The 26,311-nt window shown below is 39.4% G+C and overlaps 1 long non-coding RNA gene across 2 annotated transcripts in view; it reads left to right on the forward strand.

Annotated features, from left to right (window-relative positions):
* Positions 1 to 2,605: 2,605 nt before the first annotated feature.
* The window catches only part of LOC144322015 (uncharacterized), a 46,824-nt gene continuing 23,118 nt past the window's right edge, over positions 2,606 to 26,311 (forward strand). For both annotated transcript variants that reach the window (XR_013387577.1, XR_013387578.1), the window contains exon 1: positions 2,606 to 2,802. This is a non-coding gene — a long non-coding RNA (uncharacterized LOC144322015). The remainder of the gene's footprint in view (positions 2,803 to 26,311) is intronic.

Consider the following 26,311-nt stretch of genomic DNA (forward strand, 5'->3'; position numbering starts at 1 on the left):
ATTCCTCTACAATACCTTCGTGGTCTGTTCTCGTCTTGTGGTCACCACGTGTGAAAATTATAGCTTGGCTACAGCCACCAACCTGGTCTTGAGGATCACTGCGGTTTATTGAATTATTCACAAATACCTACTACCTTGTTTCTAGGCTGCACATTTTCTGCCCTCTATGAGGCAGTCAGCCCCAGCTCTTACTGAATCGGCCACAGAAATGTTTCGTTCGCAGTACTCCCGGACAGATCGAGCTTAGAGTTTGGTGAATCATCCTGAGCAGGTGGGGGCTGCTCCCTTTCTAGGATCATCCCTCCTCGTGACGTCGGAGCAGCATAAGGAGATGGAGAGAGACTGGTTGGGGGACCATCGGCACAGGCTAAATGGACAGAACTGCTGATACGATTGTTACCAATTCTGTCTACGCAGAGGGTTGCTCTAGTTCAGTGATGTCAATATTAACTATAAAACCACTATGACAATGAAACTATACTGAGGCTCAGACAAATTTGAGTAATGTTGCCTACAATCACTAATAGTTGATACATAGAGACTTGAACCTGGTTGGTAGCAGACCCTCCACGTGTATTATCTCATGTAATCTATACCACACTTTCAGGAGGTGGGGGCTGTCCTCTCATAGTTCTTCTAGAGACCCGAAGCCCAAACTTAAGGTGTCAGCAGCATCGTGCTCCCTTCAAGGGCTCTAAGGGAGAACCCTTCCCTGCCTTCGCCAGCTTCTGGTGGTTCCTGGTGTCCCTTAGCTTGTGACAGCATCGCTCCCATCTCCCCTTCAGTCTTCTTCCTTATGTGTCTATGTCCCTGTAAGGACACTCCCTTGGATTTAGGAGCCACCTTCATCCAGTACCATCTTGTCTGGATCCTCACTTTAACTATATCTGCAAAAATCCCATTTCCAAATAAGACTGCATCCTGAGATTCTGGATGAACAGGGATTTCTGAGGGACACTGCTCAACCCACTATAGTAGGTCCAGGAATGGTATGTGTAAGGCCACACAACTATGTGGGCCGATGATCTAACTACCAACGGTATTTATTTCATAGTAAGTCTTGTTTATAAGAACTTCAGAGACAAGTCTCAGCGGTTCCCAGAGTTAAATGGTAGGCTTTGCATGGGGTCTTAGGATTTGTAATAGCGGGTAGAAAGGGAAATACTTCGTGACAATGTGGCTCTGTGTGAGGGCACCCACCTCATAGGCACGGTGGTGTAGAGAGGCGAAGACCTACAGGGGCATTTTTGGTGGAGCAGCTAGAGTAGAATCAGATCTTAAGAAGCTCTGTGAGGAAGGGTTAATGTGTTAAGAGCACGTCGTCGCAAGGGACAACAAATAGTAAGAAGATGGAGTGAATGACAAAGATGACAATGATAAGATACTATGATGACAGCTTAATGATGGGACAATGAAGAGAGAGGCTCCCAAGAGTTTACAGGCTTAGCAAATATAGACAGAAACAGGAGACTTTAAGTGAATTAATGAAAACTACATTCTTGGATGTTTAGAGCGAGCAGGACATCAATAACAATCAGAAAGTTACTTTTTAGCCTGAGTTTCTTTAGTTGAGATACATCTCTAAAACTGGTCCAAGTTTCAGTCACAACTTGATCAGTATTATATCCGGATGACACAGACATTAGTGGAAAATTCAGGTCATTCTGTTGGAAGTTTTCTATCTTCTTTCCAAGTATTATCCAAATCTTGGGAAGAAGAGGCTTGGTTCAAATCTCAGGAGGTGAAGGGATCAAGGAAAGTTCAGGCGTGGGGGAAGAGGAGGGCATCCAACCAATCTAGCTAATGAGAAGCAAGCACCAGAAATCTGATAACATGAAAATCAGATTTACAATGGTGAATTAAGTCAAAAATTCAAAAGCAGTCTTTAGACTGTCTTGCGAAACGTTGTCTTTGACTTCCTTAGAAACTTCCTCCTGCCAAGCAGCCACAGCACTGGCATTACACACTGGGTAAACACGACATTTGAGGCGCCCATTTCTAAGTGAGTTAGGGAAATCTAACAAAAGGAATGTGTGGTGGTGCCGTTGCAATCAGAAAAAGAAGAGAATTCCTTGCCGAATGTTCGCAACCAATCAAGTTAGGTTAATGAACTTAGATTACCTAAGGAAGTCCCAGATTGTATTTATGAAGCCCTAAAGACGCTTTCCCCAAAAGTCCTCCCGAGAGACACCATAAGCATCCATCTCTTATTAATATGCTTCTTTCAAAGGAAGAGGATGAGGGCGTTGGGTATGTGAGGCTAAGAGGGGAAGTGTGTTTTTCCTCAAGACTGCATGCCATTTCAGCCATGGAGACAGCAGAATATCACATAAAAGTCTGATTTCATCTAAGCAGCAATATGCATGAGAATTTATTTCGTCCCTTTTTGCATTTTGTATTACAGCCCAACAGTTTGCTGGAGGCTTTAGAGAAACTTGAAACATGCTTTGTGTTTTGAGAACGGTGCTGAATTGTTTCCTTTGCAACAGATTTAACAAGTGAAATATGGAGGGTTTTTTTTTTTCCCCTCATTTTCAGACACAATCTTGGCAGAATGTTTAAAAGAAAGATAAACAAAGTGTCAGGGACACTTACCAAAGAACACTAATGTGGAGAGGCAAGGGGAGGTGGGGAACAGAGTGAAAGCATCGAGTCACAAGGATGGTGGCCACTGCTAGAGTGGCCAACGCCAAGATGTGACTTTTCTCCTTTGGGATGATGGACACTGTGCTCATTCCAAGTAGCCCTGACAAAGCAGAAGTGCAGAGGAAGCTGTCGTCCTTTTCTTCTCTGCCCCGTGGGGTAAGTCATAAAGTCCTTCTCGGTACCAGCGTCATCTATTTGCAGAGAGGTTAAGAGTCTGAGTGCGAGAATAAATGCTCAGCTTCCCAGATTACCTTGTTCCCTGGGAGGCTTTGTCAAAACCTAACAGAATTGGTATGGATGCTCCGAATCTGTCCGCTCTCAGCACCCACAGATGTTTTCCCTTGGCAGAGACAATAAGCATCGAGGATGAAACGTTACTATTTAATAATTAATACCATTCAAACTCTCCCTCCCTTCTGTTGAAAGTTGGTCCTTCGGCATAACTGCTGATGTGCTGACATTCTGGAACCCCCGACGTGCTGACTTCCATGCTATTGTAACATTATATTCAGGATAAAAGTGCTTTCATTTCCCAAGATGTACTAATTGTAGTTTTCACAAACCGGGCCATATGCTGGAATCTGTTCCTATACCTGTAGTTAGTTACATTTATGTAGAAAAATTGGGCAAATGATTTCTTTCAAAGAAATTACGAATGTGGATTCTCTCAACATTCCCCTGAACATTTTAATTGTGAAACCCCTATGTTTTTATCATCTGTATAGCATACTATCTGTAGCACACTGTCACAGAATTATATAAGACAAATGCCTGTTTCTGAATGTAGATACCTTCCATTTCCTTTAAATCGCACTACACGGGATGCCTGGGTGGCTCAGTGGTTGAGCATCTGCCTTTGGCTCAAGGCATGATCCCAGGGTCCTGGGATTGAGTCCTGCATTGGGCTCCCCATAGGGAGCCTGCTTCTCCCTCTGCCAATGTCTCTGCCTCTCTCTCTCTATGTCTCTCATGAATAAATAAGCAAAATCTTTTAAAAAAATAATAAATAAATCACACCACACATCTATAAAATATAGCCTTTGGGGAATCTGAGTGAGAGGTTTCCAGGTAGCCTTTGTATTACCCTCCCAACTCTTCTGTGACTCTGAAATTATGGTAACATGAAACATTTAAAAAAAAAATCTGAACCGTACTTGAACTCACTTGATACACTCTCTTCAAATAAGCTGAATCTTCTGTTTTATCTCCAAAAGCAGTAACGGAAGTAAATCCAACATCTGTATGCAGAAAACATTTAGATTAAAGGTTCTACCAAACTACCTATAGAAACATAAAGTAGCAGATATGTTTGTTGTGTGACTAACAAGGTCACAGGCTGTTCAGCAGCTGGAGCAAACTCGATTAAGACCGTGATAATCTTTTGAAAGACTGTAATTTATCTCCATTTGAAGGGCATTATCTTAGTTCTTCAGCTATCTTGGGGAGCAAGGTTAACAAATATTCAGTGATGAATTTTTGAAAGCTGTAGTCAGATCTTGTTCTCCTGCACCCTGCTAAAGGGCCGTCAAAAGGCAGTGAAATAAAAATTGTCAAATTTGTACACAGACTTACTTAGTGGCTGTTATCTGAGAAAGCGGTTTATGATTCATACAGTCACTACCTTTACTTAAGCAATTTCTCGTTTGGTTTAGATGGGAAGACAATCTGTTCCCATTGCTCACGTGGGAGAGATTACCACAAAAGGCTCTTGTTTACTTGAAATAAGAAGCTATGAGACACAAAATCCACCCAGAGGGGATCTGTACTTTTAAAAGAGTCTCATACTTTTGCTAAGGGTCAGCATTCTTGACTGTCTTCTTACTAAGCAGATTTGATTTCAATGTGGGGTTATGGGTCTATAAATAGCCGTGACTATTTCAAGTGGGTTTTGATACTAATTTTTAAGGAGGAATGATGGGACTTCTTCCATGTGCTAGGAGTTCTGCTTAGTAAGCAAGTTATTCTCACTGAATTTTCCCAACAGCCACATAAGACGCGCATTAGTTATATCCTACAGATGAGCACCTCTAAGTGTGGAAAGATGAACTAAGTATGCACCACCAATTCACAGTGTGAGTCACTGGGAAGTGAACTGGAAGTAGATTCACCCAAAGATTGTATCTTTCCATTACTACCTGTGCTGGCAACTCTGTCCAATGTCTTTGCATAATTTTTCCTGGTCATTTGCCCAAGTGACTGATTTTTTTTTTCCACTTTACACTGGGATCAGTTTTTTTTTTGAGGTGCAGTATGTCTATGAGATAGATATAGAGAAGACCAGAAAAATCTCAATAATATGTGCTAACATGGCTTTACTTGTTTTCAAGGAGGGTAAGTGGGAATGGGCAAGTGAAGGGGAGGAGAAACTGTAAAGTCATTCCGTGTCTCATATATTAAGGTTCCCAGAAGCTCTAACTTTCTAATATTATTTTATGAAACTTAACCTCTTGCCACTGGTATACTGGCGGTGCTGACCAGAGCAGTGGGGTAAAGGAGAAAGAGCAAGAGAAATCCAATTCAGTGTTTTGCCAAAAAAAAGTCTTGTGTGCGTATGCTTTGCTTTTCCATTTTTTTAAAGCAGTTTTTCAGTATTTTTAGGTCCTTAGTAGCTCCCACCTGATTATGCCAAATCCTCTCAGCATAGGAAATACCGGGAATTCCTGGCTTTGTTGATACCCGGGGTATAATTAAAAGAATGAAGCACGGCCCCACTGGCTTAAAAAAATATATAGTATATTTAGAGACTTACATTGCACAAATTTAATGTTTCTACCTGCAAAATAGTAAATGCAGATCATATTTTTGCTACTCATAAGATAATTGCAAGATTAAAGATATTTTCATTCACTGTAACACTATGCAAGCTTAAAGAAGTGTGATGATAGGAGTCACACATACTTGAATGCATTTGTAAAAATTCATCAAATGTACACTTAAAAAGAATGATTTTTTAAAATATAAACATTTTATCTCAATAAACCTGACTGAAAAAAAGGTAATCATCCTGTCAGTACATTCTTTTGACTATATATGACCTTATTTGAAGATGTCATTAAAATCTTATGTTTGAGTCCTTTCAAGAATGTTACACCAGGCAGGGTCTGGCTACAGAAAAGTGGTACTCATCTGGCTTTTTCAGAATAGAAACCCAGCGCCTAGCAGAGTATCAGGCACAGGCCAGGGAACGTTTGTTCCTGTTGATGGACGACATGAAGATCCTCAATGATCCACTGGGTCACCCCCTACATGACCCTGTTAGCTCTGTGTCGTTCTTGAACCAAAGACACCCAGTAAGTGTCACCACTTTTTAAGGTCCTAAAGATCTTTGTAGATATTGGTGGCAGTGGCCATGTATTGATCTAGATGGAATCTTCTGGGTATTTTAGATCCTCTTTCATCTAGAGAGCAGTCACTGAGATGCTCTTAAAGCACATCTCCTTGGGGGTAAAGGATTGGGACATAACTTTCACCAAACACGAGAACTTTTACATCTTGAACCTAGCATGGAAAAAATGAGGAGCAAAGTTGATCTACCTGGAAAAGTATATTTGTTCCATCATTATCCCTTCTGCTTAGATAGTGATGGATAATTACTTTTGGGATTCATTTTGCTTTACTTGCATAGACATAATTTAGAAGCTAATTATTTTTCCAATAAAGCTCAGATCTAGAAATAAGAAAATCTTACTATCCCTAAAGTCTTTGTTTTGACAAAGTGGTATATATATACATAAATCTCCGTTAGACTAGAGAAGTATTTATAGCAACTCCTTCCTAGTTATGAATTTTATTATATGAAATTCATTTGAGGAATAAGTTGAACAGAAGCAATAGAATATCACAAACATTGCGGATGTCTTTAGCTATTTATGTTTCGGTATGTAGATGTAACAATATTACAACAAAATCCTTGCATGGTAAACATAAATACATCTGGGTTAAGCTATATCATCACATTTCTCCAGGAAATTGGCTGAATTCTGTTTTCACCAGTCAATTAAGAGGAAGATGTACAATTATGTGGAAATGCTGCTTTCTTCTATGAAATTTAGCCAATGTTAGAAATACTTTCATAAATGTTAACTACCCACCAAATTTCTAAAATCCTCCAAAATCTTACCTCAATGACTTTGGTGCTTCTTCATCTCTGAAAAGTATGCCCTGCTCTTTTTATATATCACAGAGATCTGCTCTGAGTTTGCTCCTTTTTTTTTTTTTTTTTGTACTAGCCAGATGATGGGGTTGGCCCAAACCAGCTCATTCAACAGTAATTCCTCCAGTGGGAGAAATCTGCAGATCCACTACAGAGGCCGGGAGCTTTCCAACTGGTAGAACCGATGGTTTCTAAGAACTGATTGTTCAGTTTTCAGGATTTTGGTGAGCTGGCTATTAAACACAGCCATTCTTAAGAGTACATTAAAAAAGTATATTAAAAATAAGGTAACACACCACAACTTAGCACTTGCTAGTCATTTGCTACTACTTATCCTTTTCAGGCTATTTACGTTGATGATATCTGTAGGATGGAAATGGAAATAATGATTTGCTACTCCATGTCTTCCCAACTCCATGTTCAACAACATTGTATTGGTAGCCTGAAATTGGCTATTGTTGGAAATCAGCAAAGAACTCAGGGCTGCCTGCCCACTTACTCCCCCAAACACTCATCCTCTCTTGCCCCCAGGAGTTGTTAAGCATTCACCAGCACATTTAACAGCTTTCTATTTGAAGTTAATTGGACAACAAAACAAAACAAAACAAAAAAGATGGAAGCCTCGTGACTGTAACTGTTCCTATACATACCACAGATACTATCATTACACAACTATACTTACAGAAATTATCTACCCATCCCTTCATTCAATATTTACCCAGTGCTGTTATGCACAAAGCACTATGCTAAGCATCGTTGTAATTGGAGTAAATAGACACTACACAACTCAACAAAGAAATGTCGAGTAATGAAAAGGACATGTGCTTTGCATTCAAAAAGGATCTGGAGTCTGAACCCAGCTATGCAGGGTGACCCACCTTCCTGGTTCTCCTAGGATTGTACTAGTTTTAGCAATAAAACCCCTATATTTTAGGGAATCCTACTGCCCTGGACAAAGCCAAACAATTGGTCATGCTGCAACTGACACTTAATGACGCTGAAAACCTGGGCTGGTTACTTTGTTTATGAACCTCAGTTCATATATGAAAGGAGGGGAAGAAAACCAATTTTTCAGGGCTGATATAAAGATCAGTGTTATATGAAACCCTATATACGAGAGTGTACAGACACTTAGGACAAAGCTGCACATATGCAAAGTGCTTAGTGAATGAGGGTATTTATTATTCATAATAAAATACAGAATCAAATTGGTAAAGAACGCTTGTAGGAGTTGAGATGCAACTGTATATTCTAATAGGAAGTTTTAGAAAGATACCATAAAAGACGTAGCATTTGATTTTGACCCATTAGAATAGAAATGGCCTTTAACCCATTATCGAACTATATCTCACTTTCTGATGCCACTATATTGTTTTTCAGTTTTTGACACCCTGATTTTCAGACCCTTGCCAACCTTAGCGGGAAACCCAAGTTATGACTTTCACTTTCCCTCTGACTGGCACAGGCCTAGTCTTCTCGAATGGTTGCAGCTAGGCAAAATGAAGCAGGTATGTAAATTCTGGTCTCTGAAAACCTTCAATAAAATGATGTGTTCAGCTTGCTTATTAGTGGGATAAAATTAACTGGGAAAAAGGAAACCAAGATGTGATTTTCAGTGAGACTTAAAAGCTATGAAACTTCCTAAACATTAGGTGCTCACAAAATGCTATTCATAGTTCAAGTTCCTATTTCCACTTTAGTTCAGTTGCTTTCCAAAGCCTACAGAGCTGATGAAATACTCACAGGGGTCATTTAAAACCATAAATGGAACCTAAAAGCAACACTGTTGTTTGGAAACCCTTTGCACAGGGAAAGCTAGAATTTTGAATAGATATTAAGGTCAGACACATATGCAAACATTGACCTCACTGTTGAGGAAGTGGCTTCAGAAAAAGCCTTATATTGTTCACCTTCCTCTTCTTCAGGGGAAATTACTCTTACTATTCTTATTTTGTGTTTTAGGACTATATAATTGTGAAAACAGATGCCAAAGGATCACTTTTTTGGGGGGAGAAATGTGAGAAAATGAGTGGATACTGGGAGAAGACATTTGCTGACAAGGTTGCTGGTCTGGTGTCTTAGCCAGGCTCAAAGAGAACCTCCACTGATCTTGACCTTGTGGTAGCATGTCCTAATGCAGTCCCCTCCTACACTGAACCAGAGCTGTTCTACGTGGCCAAAAAAAGTATCATACAAATGATAGCATATGATTTCTGAACCTAGCTCATAAAAGATAAAATACAGTATGCCCAGTTAATTTTGAGTTTCACATCATCAACCAAAACCTTTTTAGTGTAAATACATACCAAATATTTCATGTACCATATTAACACCAAAAAATTATTTATGGCCTATTTGAAATTTAAGTTAACTGGGTGTCCTATATTTTTATTTGCTAAATCTGACAACCAGATGAAGAGCGCTTTGGCTTTCGCCTTTGTGGCTTTCACCACGTTGTGTAGACAGATGCTCAAGTGGCCTTGTGGAGAGTCCCATGTGAAGAAATGAGGTCTTCAATCACTGGCCAGTAACAGAATTTACCCCATGCTTATCATTTGCTTGATTATGTCCTTAGTGGCTACTGTAGACAGTGGATTCCATTTGAAGAGTCATATATGTTTTTACTTTTTATTGTGTCCAAGTGCCCAATACAGCCCAGTGCCAGGCACTTGAGCAGTTTTGGCTTTGTTAAATGGCATAAAACAGTGCTCTGAACATCACTTCTGACATCTATAAAATGGGATAAGAATGAAATCCACCGTATATCTATATAAAAATCCCATTTACAATTGCATCAAAAGGAATAAAATACTTAGGAATACATTTAATCAAGGAGGTGAAAGACAGCACTCTGAAAACCAAGACATTGGTGAAAGAAATTGAAAATGACACAAATAAATGTAAAGGTATAGTGCGATCATGGGAGGAAGAATTAGTATCGTTAAAATGTTCATATTACTCAAAACAATCTGCAGACTTAGTGCAATCCCTACCAAAATACCAACAGCATTCAGAACCACAAAAGACCTTGAAAAAAACATTGCAATCTTAAGAAAGAATAATAAAACTGGAGATTTCAAGCTCCCAAATTTCACACTATACTACAAGGCTACAATAATCAAAACAATATGGTATTTGCACAAAAACAAACACATAGATCAATGGAACAGAAGAGAGAGCCAGAAGTAACCCACGATTATATGGTCAATAAATCTATGACAAAAGAGGCAAAAATATGCAACTGGAAAAAGTCTTTTCAATAAATGGTTTTGAGAAAAGTGGATAGCCAGACTCAAAAGAATAAAATTGGACCACTTTCTTAAACTATATACACAAATAAACACAAAATGAATTAAAGAGCTAAATATAGAATGTGAAACCATAAAACTTCTAAAGGAAAACACAGGTAGTAAACTCTTTCACATCAGTATCAGCAAGTTTTGTAGATCTGTCTCCTTGGGCAAGGGCAACAAAAGGAAAAATAAGCAATTGTGATGACATCAAACTAAAAAGCTTTCACACTAAAGGAAACCATCAACAAAACACAAAGGCAACCTATTGAATGGCAGAGGTTATTTGCAAGTGATAAATCTAATAAGGGGTTAGTCTCCAAAATATAGAAGGAACTTACACAATTCCACACCAAAAAGCAAACAATCTGATTTAAAAATGGGCAGAGGACCTGAAAAGACATTTTCCAGAGAAGGCATACTGATGACCAACAAACACATGAAAAGATGCTCAGCATCACTCATCTTCAGGGAAATGTAAATGGAAACAACAATGAGCTATCACTCATACCTGTCAGAATGTCTAGTAAAAAACAGATGAGAAACAACAAGCATTGGCAAGAATGTGGAGGAAAAGGAGCCCTCACACACTCTTGGTGGGAATACAAAGGGGGCAGCCACTATGGAAAACAGTATGGAGCTTCCTCAAAAACTTAAAAATAGAAATATCATATGATCCAGCAATTCCACTTCTGGGCATTTATTCAAAGAAAACAAAAACACAAATATGAAAATATATATGCCCCCTTATGTTCATTGCAGCATTATTTACAATAGCCAAAATACAGCTGTGTATGCATACGGGCACGCACACACATGCTATACATACATACAGTGGAATATTACTTAGCTGTATAAAAAATGACATTTTGCCATTTGCAACAACACGGAAGGATTCAGACATGTTATGCTATGTGAAATAAGTCAAAGACAAGTAACTGTATCATTTTACTTATGTGAGGAATTTGAAAAAAATAAATACAAAAACCAGAAACGGACTCATAAATAGGGAAAACAAACTGGTGGTTGCCAGAGTAGTGGGAGTTGGGGTGGGGGTGAAATTGAGAAGGTTTTTTTTTTTCTTTTTGAGAAGGGTGTTTTAAGAGGTACAGACTTCCAGCTATAAAATACCTAAGTCATGCGTGTGCAAGCACAGTACAGGGAATAGACTCAATATTATTATAATAAACTTGTATGGTGACAGATGAAAACTACACTTAACTGTGGCGATCATTCTATAATGTATATAAATATCAAATCACTATGTTCTACACCTGAAACTAATATAATATCATGTGTCAACTATACTTAAAAATATATATATTGGGGATCCCTGGGTGGCTCAGTGGTTTGGCGCCTGCCTTTGGCCCAGGGCGTGACCCTGGAGCCCCGGGATCGAGTCCCACATCAGGCTCCCTGCATGGAGCCTGCTTCTCCCTCCTCCTGTGTCTCTGCCTCTCTCTCTCTCTCTCTCTCTGTGTATCATAAATAAATAAATCTTAAAAAAAAAATATATATATATATATTTAACACCCCCCTCCCCGATATCCTCCCTATAGCATTCCTGTGAAGATTAAACGAATTAATAGACTTAAAAATGTGTCAGGTGCACAAGAAGTGCTGAACACACACAGGAAGAGTGTTCCTTTATCTTAGTGATGAGCTTGCATTAGAATCACATGAAGGGCTGTTAAGATTCTGGTTATCGGCATACCTTGTTTTATTGCACTTTGCTTTACTGCTCTTTGCAGATAGGGCATTTTTTAGAAATTGAAGGTTTGTAGCAACCCTGCATTGACCAAGTCTTTCAGGGCCATTTTTCTTTTCTTTTCTTTCTTTCTTTCTTTTTCTTTCTTTCTTTCTTTCTTTCTTTCTTTCTTTCTTTCTTTCTTTCTTCCTTCCTTCCTTCCTTCCTTCCTTCCTTCCTTCCTTCCTTCCTTCCTTCCTTTCTTTCTTTCTTTCTTTCTTTCTTTCTTTCTTTCTTTCTTTCTTTCTTTCTTCTTTCTTTTTCTTCTTTCTTTCTTCTTTCTTTTTTTTTTTTTAAAGATTTATTTATTTATTAATGAGAAACACAGAGAGAGAGGCAGAGACAGGCAGAGGGAGAAGCAGGCTCCTTGCAGGGAGGCCCGATGTGAGACTCGATCCCAGGTCTCCAGGATCACACCCCGGGCAGAAGGTGACACTAAACCGCTGAGCCACCCGAGCTGCCCGAGGGCCATTTTTCTGATAGCGTTTGCTCACTTCATGTCTCTGTGTCACAGTAATTGGTCTGGCAATTCTCAAAATATACCAAACTTCCTCATTATAATTGTATTGTTAAGGCGAGCTGTGATCAATGAACTTCGATGTTACACTTGGATCTTGGGGTCCCATGAACCACACCTATATAAGGCCATGAACCTAATGGATAAATGTTGTGTGAGTTCTGACTGCTCCATAGACTGGCCATTCCCCCATCATGCTCCTTCTCCTTGGGCCCCCCTATTCTCTGAGATAAAACAGTATTGAAATTAGCCCAGTCACTAACCCTACAGTGGTCTCAAAATGTTCAAGTGAAAGCAAGAGTCACATATCTCTCACATTAAACAAAATTAGAAATGATTAAGCTTAGTGATGAAGGCCTGTCAAAAACCAAGACAGGCTGAAAGCTGGACTTCTTGTGCCAAACAGCCAATTGTGAATGCAAAGGAAATGTTCTTGAAGGACATTAAAAGCGCTACTCGTGAGTGATAGGAAAGCAAAATAGCCTTATTGCTGATATAAAGAAGTTTTAGTGGTCTAGATAGATCAAACAAGCCACAACATTTCCTCAAGCCAAAGTCTAATCCTGAGGAAGGCCCTATCTCTCTTCAAATCTGTGAAGGCTGAGAGAGGTGGGGGAGCTGCACAGGGAAGTCTGAAGCTGGCTGAAGTTGGCTCATGAGGTTCAAGGAAAGTAGTGATCTCTCTAACATAAAAATACAAGGTGAAGTAAATGCTGATGTAGAAGCTGCATCAAGTTACCCAGAAGATCTGGCTAAAATAATTCATGATAGTGGCTACACTACAACAGATTGTCAGTGTAGACAAAACAGCCTTCTAGTGGAAGAAGATGTCATCTAGGGCTTTCACAGCTGGAAAGGACAAATCAATGTCTGGCTTCAAAGCTTCAGAGAGTCAATGCCTGTTTTCAAACACTCTCTTGATAGGGGCTAATGCAGCTGGTGACTTTGAATTCATGTTAAGGCTCAATTACCATTCTGAAAATCCTAGGGCCCCTAAAAATTATGCAAAGTTAATGACCAGTGTATTTTGATTTAAAAAGTAAAAAGTTTAAAAATAAAAGTAAAGGTAAAAAAAATATATATATGCAAAATCTGCTCTGCCTGTAAAGGAAACAACAAACCCCGGATGACACTACTTTTTAAAAAAGATTTATTCATTTGAGAGAGAGTGGGGGGAAGGAGAATCTCAAGCAAACTGTCCACTGAGCACAGAGCCTGACACGGGGCTAGATCTCACAACCCTTGAGATCATGACCTGAGCTGAAATCAAAACTTGGATGCTCAACTAACAAAACCACTTAGGTCCCCACCATCCTTTTTAAAAAAGATTTGTTTAGCCAGCACATCTTTTGACAGCATGGTTACTGAATATTTTAAGCCCATTGTTGAGAACCAATGCTCAGAAAAGAAAGATTTCTTTAAAAATGTTACATCAATTAGAGAAAGGAAAAATATATATATAACCATTTCAATAGATGTAGAAAAAGCATTTGGCAAACTATAACATCCATTCATGATAAAAACTCCCCACAAAGTAGGTTTAGAGGGAATATACCACAACATAATAAAGGCCATGTATGAAAAACTCATTGCTAACTTCATGCTCAATAGTAAAAAACTGAGAGCTTTTCCTCTAAAAACAGGAATGAGACAGAAATGTCCACTCTCACCACTTTTATTCAACACAGTACTGGAAATCTTAGGAAATCTTAGCCACAGCAATCAGACAAAAAAAAAAAAAAAAAAAAAAAAAAGGAATGAAAGGCATCCATCCAAACTGATAAGGAAGAAGTAAAGCTTTCACTATTTGCAGATGACACTACATATAGAAAAGCCTAAAGACGCCATAAAAAAACTACTGTAACTGATAAATGAATTCAGTAAGGTCACATTATACCAAATCAATATTCAGAGATCGGTTGCATTTCTATACATTAATAATGAAGAACTGGAAAGAGAAATTAAGAAAAAAGTTCCATTCATAGTCACACCAAAAGTAACAAAATACCCAGGGATAGACTTAACTAAGGAGCTAAAAGACCTGTACTCCAAAAACTATAAAATAATGATGAAAAAATTGAAGATGACACAAATGGAAAGATATTCCATGCTCTTGGACTGGGAAAACAAATATTGCTAAAATGTCCATACTACCCAAAGAAATCTACATGTTAATGCAACTCATATTAAAATACCAACAGCATTTTCCACAGAACTAGAACAAATTATTCTAAAATTTGTAGGGAACCAGAAAAGACCTCAAATAGCCAAAGCAATCTTGAAAAAGAACATCACTAGAAGTATCATAATCCCAGATTTCAAGGTATATTATAAAGCTCTAGTAATCAAAACATTATAGTACTGGCACAAAAACACATAGATCAATGGGACAGAATGGAGAACCTAGAAATAAATCCATAATTCTTTAATCAATTAATGCTCAACAAAGAAGGCAAGAATGTGTAACGGAGAACGACAATCTCTTCAACAAATGGTGATGGGAAAACTGGACAGCTACATGCAGAAGGATGAAACTAGACCTTTCTCATACCACACACAAGAATAAACTCAAAATGGATTAAAGACCTAAATGTGAGACCTGAAATCATAAAAGTCCAAGAAGGGAGACAGGGCAGTAATTTGACATCAGCTATAGCAACATTTTTTTTTTTTTTACATATGACTCCTGAGGCAAGGGAAACAACAGCAAAAATAAACTATTGGGAGTACATTAAAATAAAAAGCTTTTGCACATTAAAAAAAAATCAATCACCAAAACTAAAAGACAACCTACGAAATGGGTGAAGATATTTCCAATGGCATATCCAATAAGGGGTTAGTATCCAAAATATATAAAGAACTCATACAACTCAAAACAAAAAAAACCCCAAATAATCCAATTAAGAAATGAGCAGAAGACATGACAGACATTTATCCAAAGAAGACATCCAGATGGAATGTGTAGAATTGTCAAATCACTATATTGTATACTTGAAACTATTTTAACACTGTTTGTTAATTATACTGGAATTAAAGATTTAAAACATGTTACTGCTCATTGACAATGCACCTGGTATCCAAGAGCTCTCATGGAGATGTACAGTGAGATTGATGTTGTTTTCATGCCTAATGACACCACATACATTCTGCCGCCCATGGTTCAAAGAGTCATTTCAACTTGCAAGTCTTATTATTGAAGAAAAACTTTTAATAAGGCTATACAGCTGCCATGGAGAGTGGTTCCTCTGATGGATCCAGGCAAGGTAAATGGAAATCTTCTGAAAAAGGATTCAGCATTCTAGAAGTCATTAAGAACCTTCACGATTGATGGGAAGAGGTGAAAATATCAACATTTACAGAAATTTGAAAGAAGGTGATTATAACCTTCATGGATGACTTTGAGAGGTCCTAGAGATCAGTGGAGAAGGTCACTGCAGATGTGGTACAAACAGCAAAAGAGCTAGAATTAGAAGTGGAGCCTAAAATGTGATTGAATTAGTCTAATCTCATGATAAAAGTTGAATGGATAAAAGTTGAATGCATTGCTTCTCATGGATGAACAGAGAAAGTGGTTTCTTGAAATGGAATCTACTCCTGGCAAAATGCTTTGAAGACTGTTGAAATGACAACAAAGGCCTTGGAATATAACATAAATTGAGTTGATAAAGAATAGCAGAGTTTGAGAGGACTGACTGCAGTTTCCAAAGTTCTGTGTGGGTAAAATGCTATCAAACAACATTGCATGCTTCAGAGAAATTGTTCACGAAAGGAAGAGTCTATTGATTTTGCAAACCTCAGTGTTGTCTTAAGACAACAATACATTTTTGTTATTTTAAGAAATTGTCACAGCCACCCAGCCCTCAGGAACTACCACCCCTATCAGTTAGCAGCCATCATCAACAAGGCGAGATCCTCCACCAGCAAACATGATGACTTGCTGAAAGCTTAGGCGATAGCCATTTTTAGCAACAAAGTTTTTTTTTTTTTTAAATTAAGGTATGCCTGCTGTTTTTTTTTAGACATAATGCTGTTATTATGCACTTAATATACTACACTACACTGTGAACACAACTTTTATAGGCATTGGGAAACCAAAAGATTCATTTGACTTGCTTTTTTAAAAGATTTTATTTATTCATGAGAGACACAGAGACACAGGCAGAGGGAGAAGCAGGCTCCATGCAGGGAGCTCAATGTGGGACTCCATCCTGGGACTCCAGGATCATGCTCTGAGCTGAAGGCAGAAGCTTAACGAGCCACCCAGGCATCCCAATTTGACTTGCTTTATTGTGATATTTGCTTTATTGGGTGGTCTGGCACCAAACTCACAGTATCTTTAAGATGTGCCTATAGTGAGCCCCACTTCCGTGAATTTCTAAATCAGTAGGTATGGGTGTGGCTAGATCATGCTTATGTTTCTAATTTTGCGGCTGAGCCACTGTTTGGGCTTAATGCTTTCAATGACTATGGCCATGCCGAGAAAGTGCCTTCTCACTTCTGTTTATAAATGACTTGTGTTAGCTGGGTATGGACCTCAGCCCAGGCAGAGCTGTCAAGAGTGTGAAGTCTGATTTCTCTTAACATAAGTAGGCACATAAGTCTCTGATTTATTTCTGGTTATAATCAATACCTCCAGACCAAGGGATGCTCTTAGCAGGCAGGAAGTCTGAAATAGCAGAAAGAAAGCAGCTTCTCTACTAAATGAGTTCTGCTCTCCTACTACTCGTTTTGCTGGTTTCTGGACTCTGGTCTCACTGTGCTTGGAAGCTAAGTCTGTATATTCAGCTGAATTCCACACTGTGCTCCAATGTGGGTAGGAAATTCATAGTAAATAGTAAATGTTGCTGTAGTACATCAGAAGTAAATATTTTTTGTTCTAATTGGCAGAGGTTTTAAACATGAAACAGTTTCTAAAAGTGTTCCCTGTCATCAACTCCCTTCCAAGACACAGTCTCAACCCCAAAACAGTATAGAGGAGGAAAGATTTTTCCTCTACTTTCTCAGATTCTTTTTATGGGGCCTGCAAATTAAAATGGCAAAGACAGGGATACCTGGGTGGCTCAGTGACTGAGCTTCTGCCTTTGGCTCAGGGTATGATCCTGGGGTCCTGTCCTGGGATCGAGTCCCGTATCAGGCTCCCCACAGAGAGCCTGCTCCTTCCTCTGCCTATGTCTCTTCCTCTCTCTTTGTGTCTCTCATGAATAAATACATAAATATTAAAAGATAATAATAAAAATAAAATGACAAAGACAAATTAGGGGCACCTGAGTGGCTCAGTCAGTTAAGTGACTGACTCGTGGTTTTGGCTCAGGTCGTGATCTCACAGGTACTGAGATCAAGCTCCAAGTCGGGCTCTGCACTTAGCCAGGAGCCTGCTTGAAGAGTCTCTCCCTTTGCCCTTCACTCCGCTCACAAGCATTTGTGCACACATTCTCTCTCTCTAAAATAAGTAAATAAATCTTAAAAAAAAGAGAGACAGATTAATAGGAGAAAAGTCATATATAAACTTTATGAACATTTTTACACAAATGAGGGCTTCCCAGAAAAGAGGTAAAAACCCAAAGACTTAGTTGGATCTTGTGGCCTATATACCATTTTAACAAAAAAGAATACATTGTGGAGAAATGACTACACAAAGGAGAGTGGGGGATGGTCTGGACTGAGGGGCACAAAATGTGGAAAGTGACTGGCAAATGAGCAGTAGGTAGGGGTTGTTCAGTAAGGTTGGTTATGTAGACTTCAAGTTGTCTCCTCTGATAAGAGAAAGTTTTCATTTAAATGTATTTTGAATAGCCATCGTTCAGTTATTAATGTGTTAGAACCTTCTCTAACATATCTGACCAACACCTCAAAATCTTGCTAATTTCACCCTCGGTAATTGACACATCCATCAGTCAATCGTTGAAACAGCATTTATGGAGCAATATCTCTGCACCATTGAATATGGACATACTGATTCTCTAAATAGCACCCACTTAACTTCAATTACTGTGGGCTTTAGCAAACACTTGTTATGACCCCTAATGTTAACATTTTGTGCTTCTAGGTTTTAAAAAAGCAAACCTAGTTTTTATTGTACCAAATAATGTAAACTTCACTCCATTTCTATCATTTCTTCAAGAAATGAGCATTATAAATGAAAATCTTTGTTCTTAGAAATTACTGTTTGAACAATTACAATCTTATATGTGGGACACCAAAAATGTATCTGATGAAAGTCAAGAAAAATCTAAATTATGATTTACTGCTTATGAAAATGACTTTTTTTATGGAATGAAGTTTAGTGATCTCCCAATGAATACCGTAATTTAAGCAAATTTTGCATTAAGAATGAATCATAGTAAGAATTTTCTATTGTAACATTGTAAGATTTTAATGGCCATTTGTTTTAAAGCAAGTCTCTGAAAAGAATTGGTCAAGTGCCAGAAGCTGTTTGTGATGACAAATTGTTCACAATGAATTGCTTTGAAAGAAAACACTACTTTTTTGTTTTCGAAACAAATTTGTGTAAGTACTAGACATATTCCAGGATCTGTAAATCATCTTCTCTGACCATAAACTTAAAAGGCCCAATTTTATCTCTTCTTGCTTGTGCCTTTCAGATCTTTCTAAACCTTCTACCTTTATTCTTTGTGGCCACAAAGAGTTGTCACATATTATCCTTGCTAGCAAAACATCACTCCACATGTCCTTATTATGCAAACATGCAATGCTTTGTTGATTGGCTTATGCTTTTTAGTTCTTCAAAATTGGTCATAAAAATGTGATTTTTACTTCTCTGAGATCCACAATGATTTACAAAGATAACCACTGTTAAAACTGTAATTGCCTGTATTTCAAGTACTGTTATTTATAGTATGATCACATAAAATCAATGAGAATACAAATTAATATTGTCCATTTTCACAAATGAATAAAATTGGATGCCGATTTTCAAATAACAAAATGTGTCTTCATTTGATTGAATAGTTCTACAGTTATATTTAGAGATTCAGAGCAAAGCAAAGAACTGTGGGAAGGAGAAATTATTTCCCTTCGAGGGCCTTAATTTTGCTCCTGATTTGCTTGCCTTAATCACGTTTGACCTATAAACTTGGACCACCTCCAAGGCCAGATCCAGGCTACATTGGATTTGATGATTATATAATTTGGAGGCCCCTCTTTAGGAAAAGAGTTTTAAAAAGTATTTTACCTATGCAAAATTTATAGAAATAGATGATCACATGAGCTCAATATTAGGGCTCCTTACCAAACTGCAGAAGGGGCCCATTCCGTGATGCAAGTTCTAAGCCTGAAGTTAAGGTCTGTTATCGTCACAGTAAATCTGTTTCTGCACTTATATGCACATCAAAACTGGAACATGAAGCGGCGATAACCCACCCATCAGAAGCACAGTGTGACTGATTCATCTATGGTTTACGGAAATCGATTTTATTAGTTAGTCATCTTATGTAGAAAAAGCACTGGAAAAAAAAAAAGAATATATGCATATTGACATACTGGTAAAAGGTCTTTGCTTAACACGTGGCAGAGCACTTTGTGGGATCACCACATGGCCAATTTGCTTCTACCAGGAGGACTATTGATGCAATCTAAACCGCTTGATGATTGACCACTATCAGAGTTATTACCAAAAAAATTAAAAAGCAGTTAATGTTAGTTTTGTCATAAAAAACTAATCTAAGATCTTCAAACTTATTGGTTGTATTACAGAGCAAACTATTTTTTTTTAAATATTTTATTTACTTATTCACGAGAGATACACAGAGAGAGAGGCAGAGAGAGGCAGAGGGAGAAGCAGGCTCCATGCAGGGAGCCCGACGTGGGACTCAACCCCGGGACCGTAGAATCATGCCCTGAGCCTAAGGCAGAAGCTCAACCACTGAGCCACCCAGGCGTCCCCACAGCAAACCATTTGAATACATATATGGACAGATAAGTAGTAACACAAGGTAGTCTATTCCAATGGCAAATACATAGCGGAGAAAAAACAATGGTACCATACCAGAGTTGGAAAAATCCTTAAATCCTATAGGACTTGGAGACTTTGCAGAAGTAGTGGAATCTTATTACAGCAAGAGTAAGGATATGTTTTAAGCAGCAGAAACTATTTTAATACAGATGGGAACCTCAATTTTGGGCATGATGAACAGAAAAAGCATTTTAGCAAAATAGGTTCCTATGAAGGGGACTCATGGATATCCATTTGAAGATCATACCACTCTAAGAAAAGGCCTTGAAAATCAAACTAAAAAAAAAAAAAAAAAGAAAGAAAGAAAGAAAGAAAAAAAAGAAAGTCAAACTAAAAATTCGAGTCTTAATGTTAATGGACCTCAAAGCTTAGTCTATGCCAACAGTTTCAGCCTTACCCCAGAACTGGTTATATAAATAAATTGTCAAAGCTCATCCCAGTCCAACCAGATCTGAAACTCTGGGTTGGGGCCCAGCGACATGTTGTAACAAGCCCTCTAGCTGTGTCTGATGCCTACTGAAGAACCAGTGCTCTGAATTGCAGTAAGCCACAGAAGATTTCCGAACAGAATGGAATGCTTAAAAAGTGATGTTTCTGGAAGATTAAGCTGGCAACTATGAGTTAGAGAGGTCGGATAGAGAACGAAGGCAGGAAAGTCTGTTTAATCGACCTAATGTCTCAATCAGCATATTATCTATCAATTATTATACCTGCTGCTGAATTCCAAAGCCGTTCTACGTTTAGGGTTCCAGCATCTTCATCACACAATGTATCACCATGTATCACAATGCACTGCAATGCAGTACATGGTACAACGTATTGGATTGTGGCTCTATACCTTAGTGAGCCTGCTTTAAGTTTTCTAACAATCAATTAAGTGCTTTCATTTTATTATAGTGACTGCTAATTTCATGACTTGTAGCTAGTAACTGGCAGGTGGAAACTTCATCTTTCGCACAAAGTACAATAAAAATTCGGCAACCTTATAAAGATGCATTGGAGAGATGGGGACCATTTTTTATGGAATGAACTTGGGTGTTTTAAGGGAGCTTTAAAAGAGACACTCCCTCCTAGACGTAATGACTTCAAATAAGTATGCATGAACTTGTACGACTACAGGTTATTTAAGAGAGAGGAAGAAGGGGGGCAGGAGGGAAGGAAGAGGAGAGACAGGATGGTTATTCTGAGCGGTGAATGTGAGGGAGTAGAGGAGGTATACAAAGGGGAGTGCAAAAAGAAAAGAAAAGCAGCAGGAAACTATAAAACAATGGGCCTCAAAAGTCCATCAAATCTGTCAGCGGAGGAGTCTCCGTGAATGGGCAGGGCTGGGAACCAGTGGGGCTCTAAGCACATGGTAATGAGTACCACCTAGGACAGCCCTGCTGTAAAGAACTTAAGGCTCTCGTGCCTCAGGGCAAAAAGAAAAAAAAAAAAAAGAAAAAAAGAAAAAAGACCGTAATACTGCTGGACAGCTGCCCTTTAAGTGTTTTCTTAAGTTTGAAATCTTGGCACTTTTTATATACCCATCCATAAAAAACCTGCTGTGTGAGAAACACGCAGAAAATATACTTATGGAACCCCATGTGCCAAGCGATATTGTTTACATAAGGCTTACACAATTTGAGAATAACGCAATTTGACAGAAGAGACAGGTTGATGAAGTGTCTGCGGTGTCTTTTTTTTTTTTTTTTTCCTCCGCGCATTAGACTTGAGTGGGTAGAGTAAGGCCATGGGAAAGCCAGGAGCTGGCCCTGATTTCTGGCTCCGGTGCTGACATCCTGTATGATTCGGGACAAGAGACACGGCTTCAACCCCGCGCTCATTAGGAGCAGGACCTGCGGGCAGAGGGGTGTGCGGGTTGGTACAGGGCTCGGGCCTTCTCATTTTTCATCAGATTAGCAGGCGATCCAGCAGACGACGTCTCGGCCACATGTGCCACTGCCAATCTGCCGGCGGATCAGGCTGTAAAGAGAGAGCTTCTCATGGAGACCAAACCTCGAATATTGTTCGTGCTGGAAAGGCAGGGGCAGCCGGCCAGGGGCGCAGGGGAAAGGCCTGGGAGAGCACGGTAAGTAAGGTTTGGAAATTGGTCAGACCCTGGCACAGGTGCCCCGAGGCTTTATGCCAACTGCAAGGGCCTGGAGCCACAGAAGAGGCCCAGAATCTCAACACATGTGTGGGCTCCATGCAAGATCACGGCAGGGGACGCCCCGCGGAGGCAGTCAGGGGCCAGGGGCCCTGTCTGGCAAGGAATAAGGATACCACTAACGTGCACCCAGAGCTCACCCTGCGCCGGGTGCTGATCGCGGCCCCTGGACGGCATTAAGAGAGACCCTCACAAAGCCGGCAAGGGGGTAGTACTGTTGTAAGGCCCGTTTTACAGATGAAGGCACTGAGGCACACAGAGGTTGGGGTGACATGGCTAGGCAGCAGCTCAAAGGCTGGGCACGCACGCAGGCTCTCCGCATGCTCGAATTTCACAGAAATGGAAAAAAAGTGGAGGTGGCATGACGCCTGTAGCTCAGAAACAAAGTACCCTGCATCTAGATTAATTTTCTGGCCTAGTCTGAGGCTTCCCTCCTATAGGCTTCCTGGGAGGGAGGGTGCTGACCAATGGCAGAGTGGAAAGGCTTCCCGCAGAGCAAGCTGCCCCCAGCCCGCACCCCAAGGAGCAGCTGTGCGGTGCCTTAGCCTCCTCTGATGCCTGGATGCTCGGCCAGCCCCCAGGACCCCGGGGATCTGCGGCCCCTGGGCCGGGACGGGAGACGGCTCGGTAGTATCACAAAACCACAGCTTTAACACAGACTCTTGTGTTTGCTTAACACAAAACAGAGTGGAACGTCTGCAATTATGTAACTCAGACGGACCAAACAGTCATCCCAACTGGGTAATTCAAGTCTTAGCCATGAACCACTAACCGTGGGGAAGAGGGAAGATGTTCAGGGCACGATTCAGAGGAAGACATTCGCTCTGGCACGCACGCAACCCTCAGTGAAATGTAATGGGAAAATCTCACTCGGATAACATACTTGTCGAGATTCTTTTGGTTCAACTGTATTTATGAAGAGCACATCAGTGGACGATTTTGAAAAATAACACCACAGTACCCTGCCAATTCTCACAACACTTAACAGCGATATTACAAGAAAATACATCTCTCTTTTCAGAAAGAATATGCCCTGGGAAAATTATGCCTTGGGCACTCATTTTTCTGTTGGAGTGTTTCTTTTGAAAAACGTCAGTTGCTTTTCAAATGAATGTCTTGTTAGTTTCCCCTTCCTCCAAGTGGGAAAAGAGATTTCAGAGCTTAAGAAGTAAACTTAAAAAAAAAAAAAAAAAAAAAGATTCCTCAAACTTTGGATCAGGCCCTGGAGCCTCATGAGTAATCAAGGACGCTTTGGAGAGCAGAAGTCCTGTGATGGTTAGAGCCATTAAATCATGGAATTATAAGTGGAATCACATAATTGGAGGTTTTTGTTTTACAGAGGAGGAAACTAGACCTCAGATGACTCTCAAAAGCTCACAGAGCTGGGAAGCCACCAAGATGAGCCCATTCTTTCTACCATCTTCTGTTCTTGCTCTGCTACCCGGTAGATTGAAAATTTTTTGCAAATAGTTCTGGTGGATTTTTTCCCTCTTGCACATGAAATAAACACTGGTATTCCAACTTACTGTTTAAAAATGCATGGGGAACAAAACAATTGAAAGTAAAGACTTGAAGAGATATTTGTAGAGCCTTGTTCAAACACCCAGAGCTGAAAGCAACCCCAGTGCCCATTGATGGGTAAAGGATAAAAGTATATATAGTATATTCATTCAATGGAATATTATACAGCCTTAAAAGGGAGAAAATCCTAACACATGCTATGACAGGAATGAACACTGAGGACGTTATGTTAGGTGAAATAAGCCAGTCACAAAAGGACAAATGCCGTATGATTCCACTTACGTGAGGTTCTTAGAGTGCTCAGGTTCATAGAGAGTAGCATGGTGCTTCTGAGGGCTGGGGAGGAAGGGAGGATGTGGAGTTACTGATCACTGGGTAGAGTGGCCACTGAGGAAGATGGAAAAGTTCTGGAGATGGATGGGGTGCTGGTTGCAAAGCAATATGTATGTATTAATGCCACTGAATTTTATACTTAGACCTGGTAAAGATGGTAAATTTTGCCTTATGCGTGTTTCACCACGATCCAATTCAAAATAATTTAAATAAAAACCAAAAACGTACATGAAAAAAAAAGTTATCTTTGTGTGAAAGGATCGACGAGTCCCTTACAACTGTGTCATTGTTTCATTGTTTGAAAAACTATGCTCTTTTCAACATAATGTCTTCTTGAAAGAGATGGGTTTTGCATATCAAACTTCCCTACAAATAAAATGGGGATACGTGTTCGATTCACTGAAGTAGTTTACATGGTAGATTTATCAAATCTATTTGGTAAAAGGGAAACAATTAGGAGTGCCTTTATTTTCGGTGGACAGACAGCAGAGAAGTTCAAGAATGGAAGGCACTGGTACCTTCTTCCCAGAGGAGCATGCGAGTGCTCTAATGGCATGTGTGCATTTTGGACAGATATGTTCAGCACCCTTTTGAACGAAGATTCCACGAATAACTTAGTATGTCCTGAGTTGTTCCACTGGCAAATACGTAATTAGAAATTCTACTAAGAAAGCTGGAGGCATAGTTCTAATTTTCGGATCTATGCTCTCCTGACAAGAAAACAATGCATTATTATACGCTGCTTTAATCTGGCAAAGTACAGCATGAAACCCACAGACTTAAGGATTTGACTGGTTTTTCTACCAAAACATGAAGGCAGTATATAACTGATTCTGAACACTTCAACCATTATGTCAATTTATTTTAAAAAACTGTATAATCTCTGTCCAGGCTTACTTCAGGGGTTGTTGTAAATATTAGCGAATTAGCATTTTCATTTTGAACAGGGACACGTTATACGAGAACAAAAGCATTGCCGTTGTTCTGTTGAGTGGAGATTTTCTGATGATTAATAATAATTAAAAAGAAAACCATTTTACTATGCCACCTTTTAAATTCCCCTTTTCACAATATGCTAACACAGGGTTAAGCTTCTCTGGGTCCTTTTTTTTCAGATGTTGAAAACTTACGACATATCTGAAAGGTGAATTTGGCATTAAAACAACATTTTCCTATTGTCAGCTCTGCAGAGTCAATATATCACAGTCCCAGAAGAGTAGGTAGTGTTCCTCTTTGCCTCTACCATCATTAACAAAACTGACAGCGAAGCGCTAATTCCAGAACTGTTCCCGTGTTATTGATGTATAAAGCAGAAAGGACTGAGCCTGATTGTCAGATGTCAAGCCGCGTTTCCATTACTGACAAATAAACACCTGCACGGTTTGACTTGTAAAGAAGGGCCCAACTAACTGATTAGACCACTGGAAGTCAGAAAAAATATATAAGAAAAACATAATGATGGCAACTTTTCAGTCTTTTTTTAATTTTTTTTTAAACCTTAACATAAAAAGGAGAAACAGCAGTTTAAATAAAAATGGAAAGGGTGCTTTAGGGACAAACAAAAAATGAAGCAAAGTTAAATATAGCAAGAATTCCATTTTAGTCTTTTGTCATCGTTTAAGAAAGAAACACAACGTTCCTCACAATTGGTACAATTACTAAAGGCCACTTGGCCATTTTGGGGTTTTGTCTTTTCTGGGTCTGTGGGTACTTCCATGCAGATCTAGCTGCCAATTCGTTGTTCTAGTTTCACAGTGAGACCAGCAAGTACCCCAATGGTATGGGATACTCCCAAACGGGGTCTGATGGCTACTATTGGTGGACTCAGAGATTTTTCCTTAAAAGGCTTTTAGAATTTCTCCATTATGGTCATCCTTTACCCTTCAGAGTGCTAGCAGGTAAGTGGTAATGCTGGTTGCTCATCCGATTTCAGTTTCCCCTGCTGCCTTCCTGATGGAACTCTGATTCTGTCTGGGGGAAAAATGT

Source organism: Canis aureus, chromosome 10 (genome assembly GCF_053574225.1).
Source record: "Canis aureus isolate CA01 chromosome 10, VMU_Caureus_v.1.0, whole genome shotgun sequence".
Taxonomy (NCBI): Eukaryota; Metazoa; Chordata; class Mammalia; order Carnivora; family Canidae; genus Canis; species Canis aureus.